The sequence below is a fragment of the Globicephala melas genome, chromosome 16 (assembly GCF_963455315.2).
Source record: "Globicephala melas chromosome 16, mGloMel1.2, whole genome shotgun sequence".
NCBI classification, from domain to species: domain Eukaryota; kingdom Metazoa; phylum Chordata; class Mammalia; order Artiodactyla; family Delphinidae; genus Globicephala; species Globicephala melas.
The window spans coordinates 73188560-73204434 of record NC_083329.1 but is presented as its reverse complement, the minus strand read 5'-3'; the positions used below and the strand labels follow the sequence as shown (position 1 = coordinate 73204434).

General features: G+C 47.6%; 1 protein-coding gene across 4 annotated transcripts in view; it reads right to left on the bottom strand.

Moving 5' to 3' along the window:
• Positions 1-15875, bottom strand: part of RASGEF1A (RasGEF domain family member 1A) — a 246915-nt gene that overhangs the window by 194171 nt on the left and 36869 nt on the right. For all 4 annotated transcript variants that reach the window (XM_060286880.1, XM_060286881.2, XM_070043949.1 and 1 more), the window contains 2 exons: positions 7427-7735; positions 3288-3421 (listed from right to left, as the gene is read on the bottom strand). The gene's annotated coding sequence lies outside the window, so the exon portion shown is untranslated. The remainder of the gene's footprint in view (positions 1-3287; positions 3422-7426; positions 7736-15875) is intronic.

Below are 15875 nucleotides of genomic sequence, written 5' to 3'. Positions count from 1 at the left end.
ACTTCTTGATCTTTTACTCAAATAGGGTTTAGCCCCTCTCTGTCCCTGACATAACTGTTGTCTTAAAGTGTCCACAGGAAACAAAGTCCAGCTATTTACCCTGCTCCTGTCATTTCTATCTCAAAGTGGAGAGACGAGGCTGGTCAGAAATATCTCTCCTGGAGCCCACCTGCCTCCGGCCCCAGGAAATGTGAACAGGAGGCCAGTTGTTAATGCCTAGCCTGGAGCCCATCTATCTCCTGCCTCAGTCCTGCCCTGTAATCCCCCAGTGTCCAGCACCCCAGTTGCCCCTGGATATCTCATCCAGCGCATTCCATCCTGGACTGCACAATGCTGTGGACACACCTCCAATTCCAAATGCCATGAGGGCCAAGGCTGACGCGCAGCACTTGTGATGTGGAGAAGAGAAGGGAACAGACAGTCGGACGGAGCACATGACGAGTTTGAACTGTTGTACGGGCATCTGGCTGCCTGGAGCTGATGCTGGGTGTTGGGGAGAAGCTGGAGATGGGGTGGAATAGGCAGGGTGTGGTCAATGGGCAGGGAGCTGAGCTGAGGAACTACCCGTGACTGGGGAGGAAGGGGGAAGCTACGGGAGGTTTCCAGCAGGGACCAGACATGGTTAGAGCAATGCTTGAGAAAACTCCGTCTGACCTGGAGGGGAGGAGTGGCCAAGGAAGTTTTTGCAACTGTCCACATGTGAAGGGATAAGGTGTGGGAGGAGGGTGAGTCCCCCGGGAAATAAGGGGAAAGAGGGATCTGAGAGACAGCTAGCGGCAGCTGGCAGAGAAACTGGCTGCAGGGTGGGCTTGAGGCAGTTCAGCTTTGAACCCAGTTCAGCCAGAAAGACCAGAAGAGCAACAGCAAGAGGCAGATCAGAGTGAGTGCAAGCATGCATTTCCTGGGGCTGTGCAAGGGGCCCAGAGCACAGGTTTCACGACCTGCAGGAGCTTCAGGATGAGGAAGCAGGAATGCAAGAGGTAGAAAGGAATGTGAGAGGCCAGAGCAGCAGCTGGGGAGGCTGAGGCAGGGCCCGTGGAGGGCACCCACAGGGCTTTGGATGAGTGTATCCAGGAGGCTCGGATCCAAGGGCTGGGGTGGAGCCTTGGCTATGTCTACACAGAGGCCTTACTAAATGGTGGAGTGAGGGCTGAAGAGAGGGCCGTGCACCTGGGGTGAGCCTGGAGCACAGCAGAGAAGAGGTGCCCTGGAACCAAGGGGCCAGTTTTTGATGTAGGATCTACCGCTATCAGCTGTGTGGCCCTGGCCGTGGTCCGGGTCTCTCGGTGCCTCCACTGATCAGTACAACGGTATAAAAATAGCTCCTGCTGTCTGGGTGTTCTCTGAGGGAAGGGGCAGTCAGAGAGGCTGGGACTAGCCCAAAGTCAGTCCATCAGAGAGCCAGCAGCGAGCGTGTCAGGCAGGAGACAAAGTCCTCCCGATAAAACACCCGTGTGTTGAGTGCCAGCAGCCGGGCACCTCCGCCTCAGCTCATCCTCGGGGCCATCCTGCGGGGAGGTGTGTACTCATCTCCCACTGTCAGGAAAGGAGCCTCCTCCCAAAGGAAGTGATGGGCCCAAAACAACGCAGCCAAGAAGTGGCTGGTCAGGACCTGAACCCAAGCTGGCGCCAGAAAACATATCCCTAAACGCCAGGCCCCGCTGCCCATGGTGAGGCTGCAGGAGGTCAAGAACAAAGAGTGCCGGGACTTCCCAGGCAGCCCAGTGGTTAGGACTCCGCGCTTCCACTGCAGAGGGCCCAGGTTCAATCCCTGGTCAGGGAACTAATCCTGCATGCCGTGTGGCGCAGCCAGAAAAAAAAAAGGAACGAAGAGAGCCAAGGAACAGCCTTGACAAAGTGGCCCCCAGCAATGCTGGGGCTGGGGGAGGGCAGAAAGAGAGTGGTGTGGTGGAAATAGACACTCCTAGAAGGACATTTCCAGAAAGGGAAGAAGATTCCCCGTGGCGGCTTGAGAGCCTGGCAGTGTCTAATAGAGTCTGTTACAGGAGCTGGGAGAGAGGCCACAATGAAGAGGCCAGTGGAGGTGGGGGGAGTGGGGGAGGGGGCAATGAGCTCCGCAAAGGGCTGTGTGTGCACCGAGGAGAGTCACAAAGAAAGGCGGGGGAGGGGGGCTTCCCTGGTGGCACAGTGGTTAAGAATCTGCCTGCCAATGCAGGGGACACAGGTTTGAGCACTGGTCTGGGAAGATACCACATGCCGTGGAGCAACTAAGCCTGTGTGCCACAACTACTGAGCCTGAACTCTAGAGCCCGCGAGCCATAACTACTGAGCCCACGTGCCACAACTACTGAAGCCCGCGCGCCCCAGAGCCCATACTCCGCAACAAGAGAAGCCACCACAATGAGAAGCCCGTGCACCGCCACGAAGAGCAGCCCCTGCTCTTCCAAGAGCAGCCCCTGCATGTAAGACCGGAAACCATAAAACTCCTAGAGGGAAACATAGACAGAACACTCTTTGACATAAATCGTAGCAATATTTTTTTGGATATGTCTCCTAAAGCAAAGGAAATAAAAGCAAAAAAGTGAGATCTAATTAAACTTAAAAGCTTTTGCACAGTACAGGAAATCATGGACAATATGAAAAGACAACCTACAGAATGGGAGAAAATATTTGCAAATGATATGACCAATAAGGGGTTAATATCCAACATATATAAACAGCTCATACAACTCAACATCAAATAAACAAACAACCTGGGAATTCCCTGGCAGTCCAGTGGTTAGGACTCTGCACTTCCGCTGCGGAGGGCACAGGTTCAATCCCTGGCCAGGGAACTAAGATTCTGCAAGCCGCCCAGTGGTGGCCAAAAAAATAAATAAATAAATGAAATTAAAAAGTGGGGTTTACACTATATATAAAATAGATAACCAACAAGACCCTACTGTATAGCACAGGGAACTATATTCAATATTTTGTAATAACCTATAAAGGAAAAGAATCTGAAAAAAATAGATATATACATATGTATAACTGAATCACTTTGCTGTACACCTGAAACTAACACATTGTAAATCAACTATACTTCAATTTTAAAAATGTAAACAATAAAAAATTTAAAAAAATAAAAAGTGGGGTTTATTACAGGTGTACAAAAATGGATTCATTTGACTATCAATAAATGCAATTCATCACAATAACAGACAGAGGCAGGAAAAAGTATTTTACAAAATTAAAATATCCACTTATGATACATAAAACACTTAGCTTAACAGAAAAAGAAGGGAGCATCGTAAATCTGTTAAAGGGGAAAATATGTGTAGATTTACCTTTCAATGAACAATAGTGAGCCAACTGGATTTCCATATGGGAAAAAAATGTACCTTGACTCCTGACACGATGCAAAATAGATTCCAGATGGAGAACAGGTCTAAACGTGAAGGTTAAAAAAAATAGAAAAAACCTTTAAGAGAAAAACAGAGGAGAACATCTTCAGGACCTTAAAATAAACACATTTCTTTTTTTTTTTAATTTATTTTTTGGCTGCGTTGGGTCTTCGCTGCTGCGCACTGGCTTTCTCTAGTGGCAGGGAGCGGGGGCTACTCTTCATTGTGGTGCGCAGGCTTCTCATTGCGGTGGCTTCTCTTGTTGCGGAGCTCGGGCTCTAGGCTCGCGGGCTTCAGTAGTTGTGGCTCGCGGGCTCAGTAGTTGTGGCTCACGGGCTCTAGAGCGGAGCACAGGCTCAGTAGTTGTGGCACGCGGGCTTAGTTGCTCCGCGGCATGTGGGAATTTTCCCAGACCAGGGATCGAACCAGTGTTCCCTGCACTGGCAGGCGGATTCTTAACCACTGTGCCACCAGTGAAGTCCAAGCAAAGATTTCTTAAATGGCAGGTGATAAATAAATACTGATCATAAAAGAAAAAATTGACAAACTGAATATTTTCAACTTAGGAATTTCTCTTCCTCAAAAAATACCATTAGGGGCTTCCCTGGTGGAGCAGTGGTTAAGAATCCGCCTGCCAATGCAGGGGACACGCGTTAGAGCCCTGGTCTGGGAAGATTCCACATGCCGCAGAGCAACTAAGCCGGTGCGCCACAGCTACTGAGCCTGCGTTCTAGAGCCTGCGAGCCACAACTACTGAAGCCCACGTGCCTCGAGCCCGAGCTCCACAACAAGAGAAGCCACCACAATGAGAAGCCTGCGTACCACAATGAAGAGTAGCCCCTGCTCGCAGCAACTAGAGAAAGCCCACGCACAGATACGAAGACCCGACGCTGCCAAAAATATATAAATAAAATAAATAAATTTATTAAAAAAACATACCATTAAGAGAGTGAGAAGGCAACCCATAGGACCTGTATCTGGAATATACCTACAGAATTGCTACAAATCAAAGGGAAAGACAGACCATCTAGGAGAAGGGGCAGAAGACTCAGACCGTTCCTAAGAGGAGAGGCAAATGACCAAGAAGCAGCTCCACTGCATTAGTCATGAGGGAAATGCAGATTAAAAGCACAAGCAATGCCTACCAAAGAGCTTAGAAAATGTTGGAAAATGCCACGCCCGTGGTGGGGAGCAGCCAGAACTCTCCAGGGGAGTGTGAATTGGAACAACTTGGAACCTGTTTGGTAGAATCCATGCAAATCCTGTGGTCCTATGACTCACATTTCACTAGCAGGAACATACCCAAGGGAAAGGTGGGCAGAGGTTCACTTAACAGCACTATTCTCAAGAGCCCAAATCTGGGAACTGCCTAAATGTTCATCAACAGGAAAACAGATAAATTGAAGTATATACACCAATACAATTCCAAACAGTAAGGAGAATAAAAAGGCCTCGATTGCATGGGAAAAGCTCACAAATGCCTAAAACACTACATCCTGTGTGATCCCATTTATATGAAGTTCAAAAGCCAGCAAAATGAAACTATTGGATAGAAGTTGAGAGAGTGGTTACTGGGGCTGAATCAAAGGGGACAGGAGGGGCCTTTGGGTACCGGTAATTTTGGTTCTTAAGCTGGGTGCTGGATACCTAGGCGTGCTCACTTTATAAAGATTCATCAAGCTGGACACTTAGGGGCACTTTTCTATGGGTATATTATACTTCAATAAAAAATTTCATTTAAGTAATCATTTTTAAAGTCACAAATTCATTAACAGAAGGATTTTTACCCTAGAAATAAATTTGGGACTGCCAAATTTATTTCTCACAGTTTTGTAGGCTGGCAAGGCCAAGACTAAGGGGCTGGCAGGTTCATTGTCTGGTGAGAGCCTGCTTCCTGGTTCACAGACAGCTGTCTTTTCACTGGTCCTCACATGGTGGAAGGGGTGAGGGAGCTCTCTGGGGTCTCTTTTATAAAGGCTCTAATGACAATCATGAGGGGTTCATCGTCATGAACTAGTCACCTTCCAAAGGCCCACCTCCAAATAGCATCACACTGAGAATTAGGTTTCAACAGATGAATTTGGAGTGACATAGACATCTATAGATACTAACCCCTATGTGTCAAATGATGATCAGAATCCTAACTCTCATGTTCATTTCACAGATGAGAAAACCATGGTTCACCATACTTCCCTAGGCTGGGACCCTCTGACCACAAACTCTGTTTGGATCATAGTGGCCACCAGGTCCTGCAGAAGACAACTGCTCATAATGGCCAAAAGCAGCAGCCTGTGTGGAATAGGTCCTCACGAAGAGCATTGGAAAGGTGCACACGTCAGCGATATGAAGCACGCAGTATAAAACATTTTATGAAACAGAAGGATTCTGACTGCCAGCTATGCAAGAAATGTATTACACGTCTTACCTCCCTAGAGACAGAAATGTAGATGGGTTTAATAAAAATTATGTGGTTAGACAAATATAAAATGTCTACTGGTTTAATAAAAACTATGTGGTTATGTAAATATTGAAAAAAATGAATAAAAATTGTAGAATAGTGCTTAAATTAATTCTAAGTGGAGAAATAGTATATATATGCAAATATGTACCCATTTATCTCTGTAGATTGGTAAAGATAGCCATTTGCATATATAGTGGTTAGATAAATATAATGTTTAAATGGACACTATATACATAGGAAAATAACTTTTTTTTCCTTTTCTTCAATAGATAATATACATACAGTGATTCGATAAATATATAATCAGATACTTAATGGTTAGTTAAGTGTATTTATTAAGGCACCTGTACGTTGTGAAGACAAGTTTTTCCCACCAAAATCTCCAGCCAGGTCAAGCCAAGGACAGTTCTGTCCAGTCCTGTGCTGAGGGTACCAGTGGGAACATTGATCCAAGGGGGTAGCACCAGCCAGTGGTGAGAACTGATGAGAAATATGAGAATGTAATGGTAATGGCATTCCATAGGCACTGGGCACTAAGTATGTACCAGATGATCTCAAATTACCACCCCAGGTGGATTATTCCATTAACCCCAAGTTAGAGTAGAGGAAACTGAGGCCCAACAAAGGAACATGTGGCACCCTGGTAACTTTATAAACCTTTGAATTGTCATGAGAACTAATGGGATACTTAAGATTTTTTTTTTTTTTGGCTGCACCGTGTGGGTTGCAGAATCTTAGTTCCCCAACCAGGGATTGAACCAGTGCCCTCAGCAGTGAAAGGAGCCCTAACCACTGGACAGCCAGGGAATTCTTTACTCCTGATTTTTTAAAATTAATTAATTTAGGCTGTGCCGGGTCTTAGTTGCAGCATACGGGATTTTTAGTTGCAGCATGCAGACTCTTAGTTTGGGCATGCATGCGGGATCTAGTTTCCCCGACCAGGGATCGAACCCAGGTCCCCTGCACTGGGAGCGCGGAGTCTTACCCACTGGACCACCAGGGAAGTCCTTACTCCTTATTTTTAAAGGAAATTTCAGGTTAGAATAAATTTGCTGCACCCAAAATCTACTCCCCGCTAACGTGGATGTCGGCTCAGTGAGAGCTGCAGAGGTGAAGAACCAAGGCCGAAACAGTCCTTGACTGCCACCTAGTGGCTACTGGGGGTGGACTCCAGCCTGTCTCCCACAAATGAAAACCGCCTTGGGATCCCACACCCTTTCTTGTCTGACTCAGAGGTGAGGCCACCAAAAAGACCCTGGGGTGGGTAAAATGATGAACTAACCACTGGCTTCACGCCAGGTGGGGCTGTGGGCTGAGGGGGATAGTTTCTGGGCCTGGCTTGGAGGGAGATACAGAGACACCTGGAGCTACAGTAATGTCACAGAGAAGCAAAGGCAGGGAGGCATTGAGAGACATGTGGGTATAGCAAAGATACAGAAATAAAGATGCCAACAACGCAGAGACCCGGAGGGATGAGAGAAAGAGACAGACAGAAAGAGAGAGAGTCCCAGACAGACCCAGAAAGCAATACCAAAGGATTCAGAGACACAGACACAGAAGGCTGAGGGCAGGGGTGGGGGTGGGTGGTGGGTGGGGGATCTCCAACAGGAAGAGCACTTACCCCTGCTGTTCCCATGGACGTCCAGGCAGTCCTCCAGCCCCATCCGAACATCCTCTTCAGGAGGTCCTGGGCACTCTAATTCTTAGTCCTTTCTGGGATTCACTGGTACAGATTAGCTTTATTTCAGAGTTTTCCCCAGGACAGGCTGGGTTGCTACTTCTGCTGTGGTAGGTCCAGCTTTACAGCTTCTAAAACCAAGCTGCCATTCTCTCTTTGTCCTTCTCTTTCTCCTGGTGTGTGTATTTCCCAGTCCTCCTTCATATACATTAGGCATATCTTCCTATGCATAAGAACTTCTATAGCACTTGCCTGGAGAAAACAAAACTGACAGTGGGTTTCCTCCCATCTGGCTCTGTCCTGAGTAGGCTAATAAAGAGCTGTGAATTTGGAGGGCCCAATGACCTTTCCTGGCTTGCTGAAGACCCCTGCGTGGCTGATGGACAACGGGACCTGTTCTAACACACTGTGGCCAGCTCGTGGCCTCATCTGCCCCATGCAATCTGCTAAATTCACTCCTGTATTCCGGGACCACCTCCCTGCTGGCACTTAGTAAGCTCCTGGAGAATGTGGGGTCAGTTAACAGCAGAGGGACTTGGGAAGGTAGGAAACTTCAACTCCCAAATTCAATCCACCGTTCTCCTGCATTCTCCTCTTACCCTCCCCCACCCAGCCTCACGCTGAGGCCACATTCAGGTTTCTTCCACAAACACTGCCAATGTCTACGGCCCAGAGGCCTAGATTATGGACCCTGACCTTCTGGATTCTAATTCTGATCTTACCACTTACCATCTGGCTCTCCTTGCCTCCACTTCCCCAAGTATAAAATAGAATATTGATAGGGTCAACTTCATAGTGCTGTTGCGAGGATGCAATGAGTTAATATTGCAAAGTGTGGCACTGAACCAAGTTAAAATCAAGGATTTTGGAGTCAGACTGGCCTTGGGGAATTCACTTAATCCCTCCAAATTTCCGTTTCTCCTCTGTAAAATGGACACAGTGACTTAAATTCACAAGGTTGGGAGTATCTAATTAAATGTTGGGAGAGGCCCCTGAAGGGCCTGAGATGTGAGACGGGGCCACTGTGGCTTTCAAATGTCCTGTCCCTGCAGCTGTGTTTCTTTACCCCTCCACCACTTAGTCCCTACCTCTTCCTCTTCACCCCTCCCCATAAACCCCAGCCCGCCTAGCCTGTGGCTGCAGCTCCTCAGAACTATGCCTCTATTCCCATTTCAGAAACCAGAGCTACCTTTCCCATAAAACACTTTCCTCAAATTCAAAGTCCCTTTGCTCCCTCAGAGCTTCCTCCTACCCAGCATTCCAGAAGAGTCTTAACTATGACAACAGAGCTTAGGCTGCTTTTCTTGCACAATATAAAGCAAGAAAAAGTGCACAGTGAACAGACGGCACCCAGTTTAACAGACCCATTGTTACTGGGACAGGTGGAGCCTCCCTTTCTTGCCTCCAGAGGTAGGTAAGAAAGTCTTCCAGGCTGAATTGAGCGCTTACTTTTTTTTTTTTTTTTTTGCGGTACGCGGGCCTCTCACTGTTGTGGCCTCTCCCGTTGCGGAGCACAGGCTCCGGACGCGCAGGCTCAGCGGCCGTGGCTCACAGGCCCAGCCGCTCCGCGGCATGTGGGATCCTCCCGGACCGGGGCACGAACCCGTGTCCCCTGCATCGGCAGGCGGACTCTCAACCACTGTGAGCCCTTACTTTTTAAATTGTTATCTATTCTAGTAGTTTCATTTATAGTTTTACTAGGCAGTACAGACTTGGGCTATATATAAATGTTTTTCCTCTACAACTTTGTTTCATTTGATTCGCTGGTATTCACCTTAACCCATGTACATATACGTACTAGTTCACTCGCTTCACTGTGGAATAAAGTTCTAACCCACAAAAATGTGTACTTATCTATCTCCCGTCAGTGGTCAGTGGAGATTAACGTTGTTTCTAGTGTTTTTCTATTAAAAACAGTCCCGGTGGGAACATTTCTGCACTACAGAAGCTGCTGAAGCTGAAGCTTAGGGTCCCACGCTCCAGCCTCACCTGCCCAGGCCTCCATCCACTGCCAGATGCCCCTTCCCCGCCAGCCCCCCAAGCTGAGTTCCCCATCTGCGCCCAGACTCCCTCATTTCCTGCCATCTCCCACCGTCACAACGCCTCAAAGTACCCCCTCCCTACTCTAGCCACTCCTCACGCTCTGAGGGGCTTCCGGCCCCACGACCCGGCCCTCCGCCCAAGGCCAGCTCCCACCCACAGCCCCGAGCCCCTCCCACCTCACCGCCCGAGCTCCCTCACGAGCCCAGCCCGCCCACACCTGGGCCTCCACCCACACCTGAGACCCTCTTTAGTGCCTCTGCATTATCCCGATCTCCGCAGTCCACACCCCTGCCCCGCCCAAGCCCTGGCGGCCCACCCACACGTCCCAGCCCCCCGCCTCAAGGTCAGGCCCCTCCCCACACTTGGGGGCCTCCCCGACATCTGTTCCGTCACACCCGGGTCCCTTCCTCAGGGCCCCCCGCCCGCGCCTGCCACGGCCAGAGCTACACACATGCTCTATTCAGGCTCCACACCTCCCCGCTCCCCACACCTGGTCCCAGGGCCCCATCCAAGGCCTCTGGAGGCTTGGTGGCAGCAATGTGGTCAAAGAGCATCGTCGATTCAAAGAGTATTTGGGCGCCGTGAAGCAAAACGTGAAACACTCTGAAATCTTGCTGCTCCTACGTGAAAAACCCTCAATAGACGTTTTCCCGAATTTGACAACACCCCAGAATTTTACAGGACATTAGCGGTAATACATTGTGAAGCTGAAAGCGAGTTTTCTAAACTATTAGTAAAAAAAAATTTTAAAGAGTGGGTCAGTCATGCTAGAAGACACAGTTATCTTACATTCTTTCTCATAGAAATGATTCTAATTTTACATATTCAGATTTTAAATATTCCAGGGAACTCCCTGGTGGTCCAGTGGTTAAGACTCTGTGCTTTCACTACCAAGGGCACGGGTTCAGTTCCTGGTCGGGGAGCTAAGATCTTACAAGCTGAGCAGGTGCGGCCAAAAGAAATAAAATAAAATAAAATATTCTAAATCACTATCATAGGAAGCAGTGGCTATGATTATGCAGTTAATCACTAAGATTGATATTTTAAAAGGCAATTAATTTTATATTTGTTATCCTTGAAATTTTGTTGTCAGCTTTTAAAATTTTGCAATTATTTTGCTTTGTCATTCTAAAGAAATATAAACTTTCACACAAACATATTATGTTCATAATTTTGTGTTCTTTTCTTCCGGCTCTGGGCCGGCTTCAGCTCCTGCTTCTGGGATCTGCCCTCGCCCCTCTTCTGGGACAGGTGTGTATGTGCTCTGAGCGCCACACCTGGGTCATTACATCGCTGCTGGGCACCATGTTTGCACTATTTCAGTTTTTAGAAGCAGTGCCTCTTTCCCAAGGCAGGTGCGCCAATTTAGATATGGAACTGAGATGCGGTGCATCCCACTCTGCCCAAGCCTAGGAGCCTAGAAGGTCTTAGTCACCATGGATGAAAAAATAGAATACAGCGAACTCCACCCAGCTCTAGCGGCAAAACTGGTTCTCCAAGCACTCTGTGGCGGAAGGGGGATGGCTTCAGACTCTCACTGCGGAAAATTCCAATGTTGATCATTAGAAGTTAATATATTAATATTTTACTAGTTTATTAAGAACTTGAAGGCAAGTAATCGCTCTCAAGACTTTACCCATGAAACTACAAGACGTCCTACATGACAGGAAAAAAGTTAAAACTGCTACTCAATTTTTAAAATATGATTTGTTTATTTCCCATTGTTTACTAAACTTCAACTTCAGTGGTTCATTTTAATTTGGTAAACATTGCTTGGAGGTACTTGTTATTCTCTTTTGTAGTCTGATTGGAGTAGAACAGAACACTAGTTCCCTTTGTTTATTGGTAAAACTGCATAACAAATAACTGCAGAACGTTGCAGGGCTTTTAGAAGAGCTACTGCAGTGGAGACAACAAAGACTTTGTTAAGCTTTGATTGCATTTGAATCCAGATTTCAGGTGGCCACAAATTCAATGCATTATTTAGGTTCTAGAAACTACTGACATTCACATTTATGTTCAATGCTAACAAACACAGAATTAAGACCCTTTCCAATCATAGTGCCTTTCGTCTGTTCAGCCACTGTTTTCAGTTTTTCAACCCTAACATTCAGTGGCAGTAAAAACATTCTTTTATTCTATTATTGCCGGATAAGTAATTCTCCTAATCAGACACTTAATCTTATTATAACTAACTTATACAAAGATGTAGAGGAGACACATTTCTTGGAACGAGAGCAACTGGTTCTAGATAAGAGACACTCTTCATAAATTATGCTCTAATCTGAAACCTGGGGATGTATTTGACTTCATTGGCTCAGTTTAACGAGGGAAAAAGGGCAAAGGGAAATTTATCACTATGTCATGCAAATGTTTTAAACCTATGTTTCTAACACTGACCAACTCTAACCTCCCAATCTAAGAAAGCAGTCTCTCTACCCCATCATTCTACATCTCAGCCACTATATGTGTCTTCACTACATTTGTCAATCAATACTTGAAATATTATACCATCTATTTCTTACTTGTCCCCATCATAATATCAGCCATTCTTACTTGTCCCCATCATAATATCAGCCATTCAAGGCAGGAGCTTTGCATTACCCGGTTGGAAGCTTCAGTTCCTGGAGAAGTGCCAGAACAGTAGTAAAATTCAAAATATATGTTGAATCAGTAAATAAATATCAAGTAATTATACTAATATGAAAATACTTTGAAAGTTGTGAAATCAAATTATAATGTATTAAATTTAAAAAGCACGGTACAGGAGACTTCCCTCTCCATCCAGTAGTTAAGACTCCGAGCTTCCACTGCAGGGGGCACGGGTTTGATCCCTGGTCGGGGAACTCAGATCCCACACGTCACGTGGCACAGGCCAAACAGAAAAAGAAAAAAGCATGGTAAACATAGTACATGCATAGTGATACAAACTTTTCCACAATTGGCACCTTAGTGAAAATAAAATGTACATTTATTGACACAAAATGTCTAAATAGATAGCCATCAGCTTAAAATTCACACACATGCATGCACACCAAAGACAAATATATATATCATATAATATATATATTATATATATATATAATATATATATACCCTGTAAACATCCTAAAAAACATTGAAATTGTACAATTTAAGTGGGAGAATTGGTTGGTACGTGAATTCATATCTCAACAAAGCTGTTTTTAAATCACATTCAAAATAAATCACATGCACAATTTAACGTGGAGAGTGGTGATTAAGAGCTGGTTCTGGGGCCACCGCTTCCAGCTATGAGGCCGGGTGCTTCTCTTAATCTCTCTTTGCCTCATTTCCTCATCCTGAAATGGGGTGAGAGTCCTCCCTGGAAAGGTTGTTGTGAGGATGACATGGGTTAACACATGGAAAGTCAGCGCTGGAAAGCAGCCTGCCAGGTAGCAAGCTCTCACCAAGGCTGCCATTGTGGATGCACCCAGAGTTCGGGGTGCTAGTCCCCTAAGGGGGTCATAGTCTGAGGGAGTGACACACGTCAGTGATAATCCCCATATGATGTGCTCGGTGGTGGCCTGTGTGACCAGGTGGATACGGGAGTGACCTGAGATAGAGAACACTGAAATAGAGAAGGGTGGGTATAGGGGAGGTGACACAATGGGAAGCTTTATTTCAGAAGTTGTTGACTGGGAGGTGTGCCCAAGAGGTACTTCAATTATAAGATCGAGGGCTGAGTAGTCTGGTTGAGAGACATGAGCAGTAGTTGGACAAGGGAGCTAAGACACTCTTGGGGCAGGAGGAAAGCATCTCTGAGCTCTAACAGAAGCGGAATGAAAGGTCGAAGAGAAATGACGTCGCCTGGCATCTCAGTTTTGTGAACCCTTGCGCTTCTCTCCTCTATGCACAGGTTCCCACCCTTACTCTTCGAAGGACTTTCTCAAATACAAATCTAACAATGTCTCTCCCCGGCTTGAAGCCCTCCCTCCAAGGTCCACTGCCGACTTTCTGGCCTTACTCCACGCGGCCCGCCTCCTCCGCTCGTCCCCCTCCTCCCTGGCCTCCTGAGCTCACCCGATGCTCTGTCCCTTCACCTCAGCTATCCCTCACAGCCTCTAAAGTCCCAGGTCCTGAAGCCCACGACCTCCGGAAGATCGTGGACATCACGGAGGCGCGAATGGATAAATGGGTGGACAAAGGCTCCAGAAGTGACTCAACGAGAGCCCCAACCATTACAAGAGGATACAGCGTGGGGGGGGCGGGGGGGGAAGAAGAGCTGCGCAGGCGTAATAGGGCGGCTGCTTGACAGGTACTCGGGTGAACTGGAGCAGCCAATCCGCACGAAGAGGGGCGGGACCGCTTCGCGACAGGAAAGCCCTGCCCACACTGCCTGCACGAGAGCGAGTGGGTACGGACGGCTTCTTGGAAGGGGCCTCCTAGAAGCCTATGACGTCTTTTCTGGCCGGAGTCGGCCAAAGTGATCCAGACCTTCACTCCAGACTCCGAGGGGGAGCGGCTGCCGCAGAGACCTCCATATCCCCGTTCTTGAGACACTCCCCCACACCGTTTCTGTATCCCCTCGTCTAGAAGGCTCTTAGATCTTTGCAGCGTGAAGGGCCCCTCCCGCCGCCTCCCCAGGGCGCTGGAGTCAGCCAAGGCCGAGATCCGGCAAAAGTCCGTCATCCCTCAAACTGTCGCTACCCTTCAGATGGCCCTCCTTGCACCCTGTCTTAACACCCACTCACCTCCTGCTCTAACACTGGTAGGCAGGTGAGCAGAGTTAGGCTGCCTCCTTCCCCACGGTCCTCAAACGGAGTGAGACCCAGACTTGTGGGCAAGGAGCCCAGCACCCTGAGCACACAGAGGGGGACCTGCAGGACATGTTAGAGAGAGGGGAAAGAAGAACAGGGGGCTCCTGAGGGAGACAGCACAGGAAGTGGTCCAGGTGGGAGTTCAGTATGTCTCAGAAACTGGCAGAAGCCTCAGAGGGCAGAGATTCCCTCTATTCTTGTTCTCTCATGAATGGGGTCTTTTCCCTATTCTACCAGACCCTTCAAAATAGACAATCTCAGCTTCCTACTGATGCCTGTGACATTCAGTCCATCTTGTAAGTTAGGAAGAAAACACGTCATGTTCCTATTATGTGCCAGGCTTGATGCTATCCACTTCCCTTTATCTCTGGTCAATCTTAGATAATTCCTGTTTTATTACCTTCCCTCAGGGAAATTAATGACTTTGAGGATGCATCTATGTTCTTCGCAGAGCAATCGGTAGTGCTTAGAGAAGGGGAAAAGCACCGTTTGGGAGTGTGAGGGGCTGCGGCAGTGATTGACGTGAGCAGAAGAGAGTCCTGGGTGTGAGTGCCGATTTTCAGGCGGCCACTCTTGGCAACAGACTTCCCTCCTTCCACACAAGGTCTTTTGTATAATTTGCACACTGAGTCCAGAAGGGGAAGAGAGAGTTCAGAGCTGGATCTTGCAGCTTTCTCTCTTTTTGATACCTCTAGGTTCTCATCTGCACCCCCCCAACTCAGGCTGGCTCTCCATCACCCACTCCTCCCAGCCTTTCATCATTGGAGTTTTGATTTCCCTGTAGGTCTCAGTGCCTCTCACCCAACTTTCCCATCTGGTAGGTAAGAAATCAGACCCAGGGGCTTCCCTGGCCATCTAGTGGTTAAGACTCCGTGCTCCCAATGCCGAGGGCATTTCCCCCTGGTGGGGGAACTAAGATCCTGCAGGCTGTCTGGCGAGCCCCCCCAAAAAAAGAAAAGAAATCAGACCCAAAGGGATGGCTCCAGAAATTCTGATAAGGAATGCATGCCGAAGAAGCAGGGCAAGTGGCCAGCCCTCCTCGAAAGTGACTTCCTGAAAACAGCCTTCACTGCCAGTCTAGCCCCTCAGGAATCACACCTTGAGAACACAGTTGTTCATCCTAAATACTCCTAACACTTCTTAATACACAAAGCTTTTAAAATTTTCTACACCCAGTTTCATGACTATTTATAAGTGCTGGGTTTAACATCTAAGAAGCTAAATTCATTAGCTTGGGACCTGACCTGTGCCACTTCCAGTGTGGAAGGCATTGTTGCCCACTGCTGAGTGTGTGTCTGGCCTTTGGGGCCTCTTAGAGGGGACAGATGCAATACTCAGCCCTGATGCACCTATACTGAACTTTGGCAAAACGGGGAGATGAGGTGGTGACTTACTGTTGTGTGTTTGCAGAAGCCACACACAGGTAGCTGGGCTCTCTCTCCCTGGTTCTGCCCTAGGCTCAACCTGTCCTCTATCTTGAGCCAGTGTCAATACCACCTGGCTCAGGTGAAGTTTTCTTTCTACCTGTTAAAGGTGAAATACCTCATGGTGATAGGGGTGGGAGTGGAGAA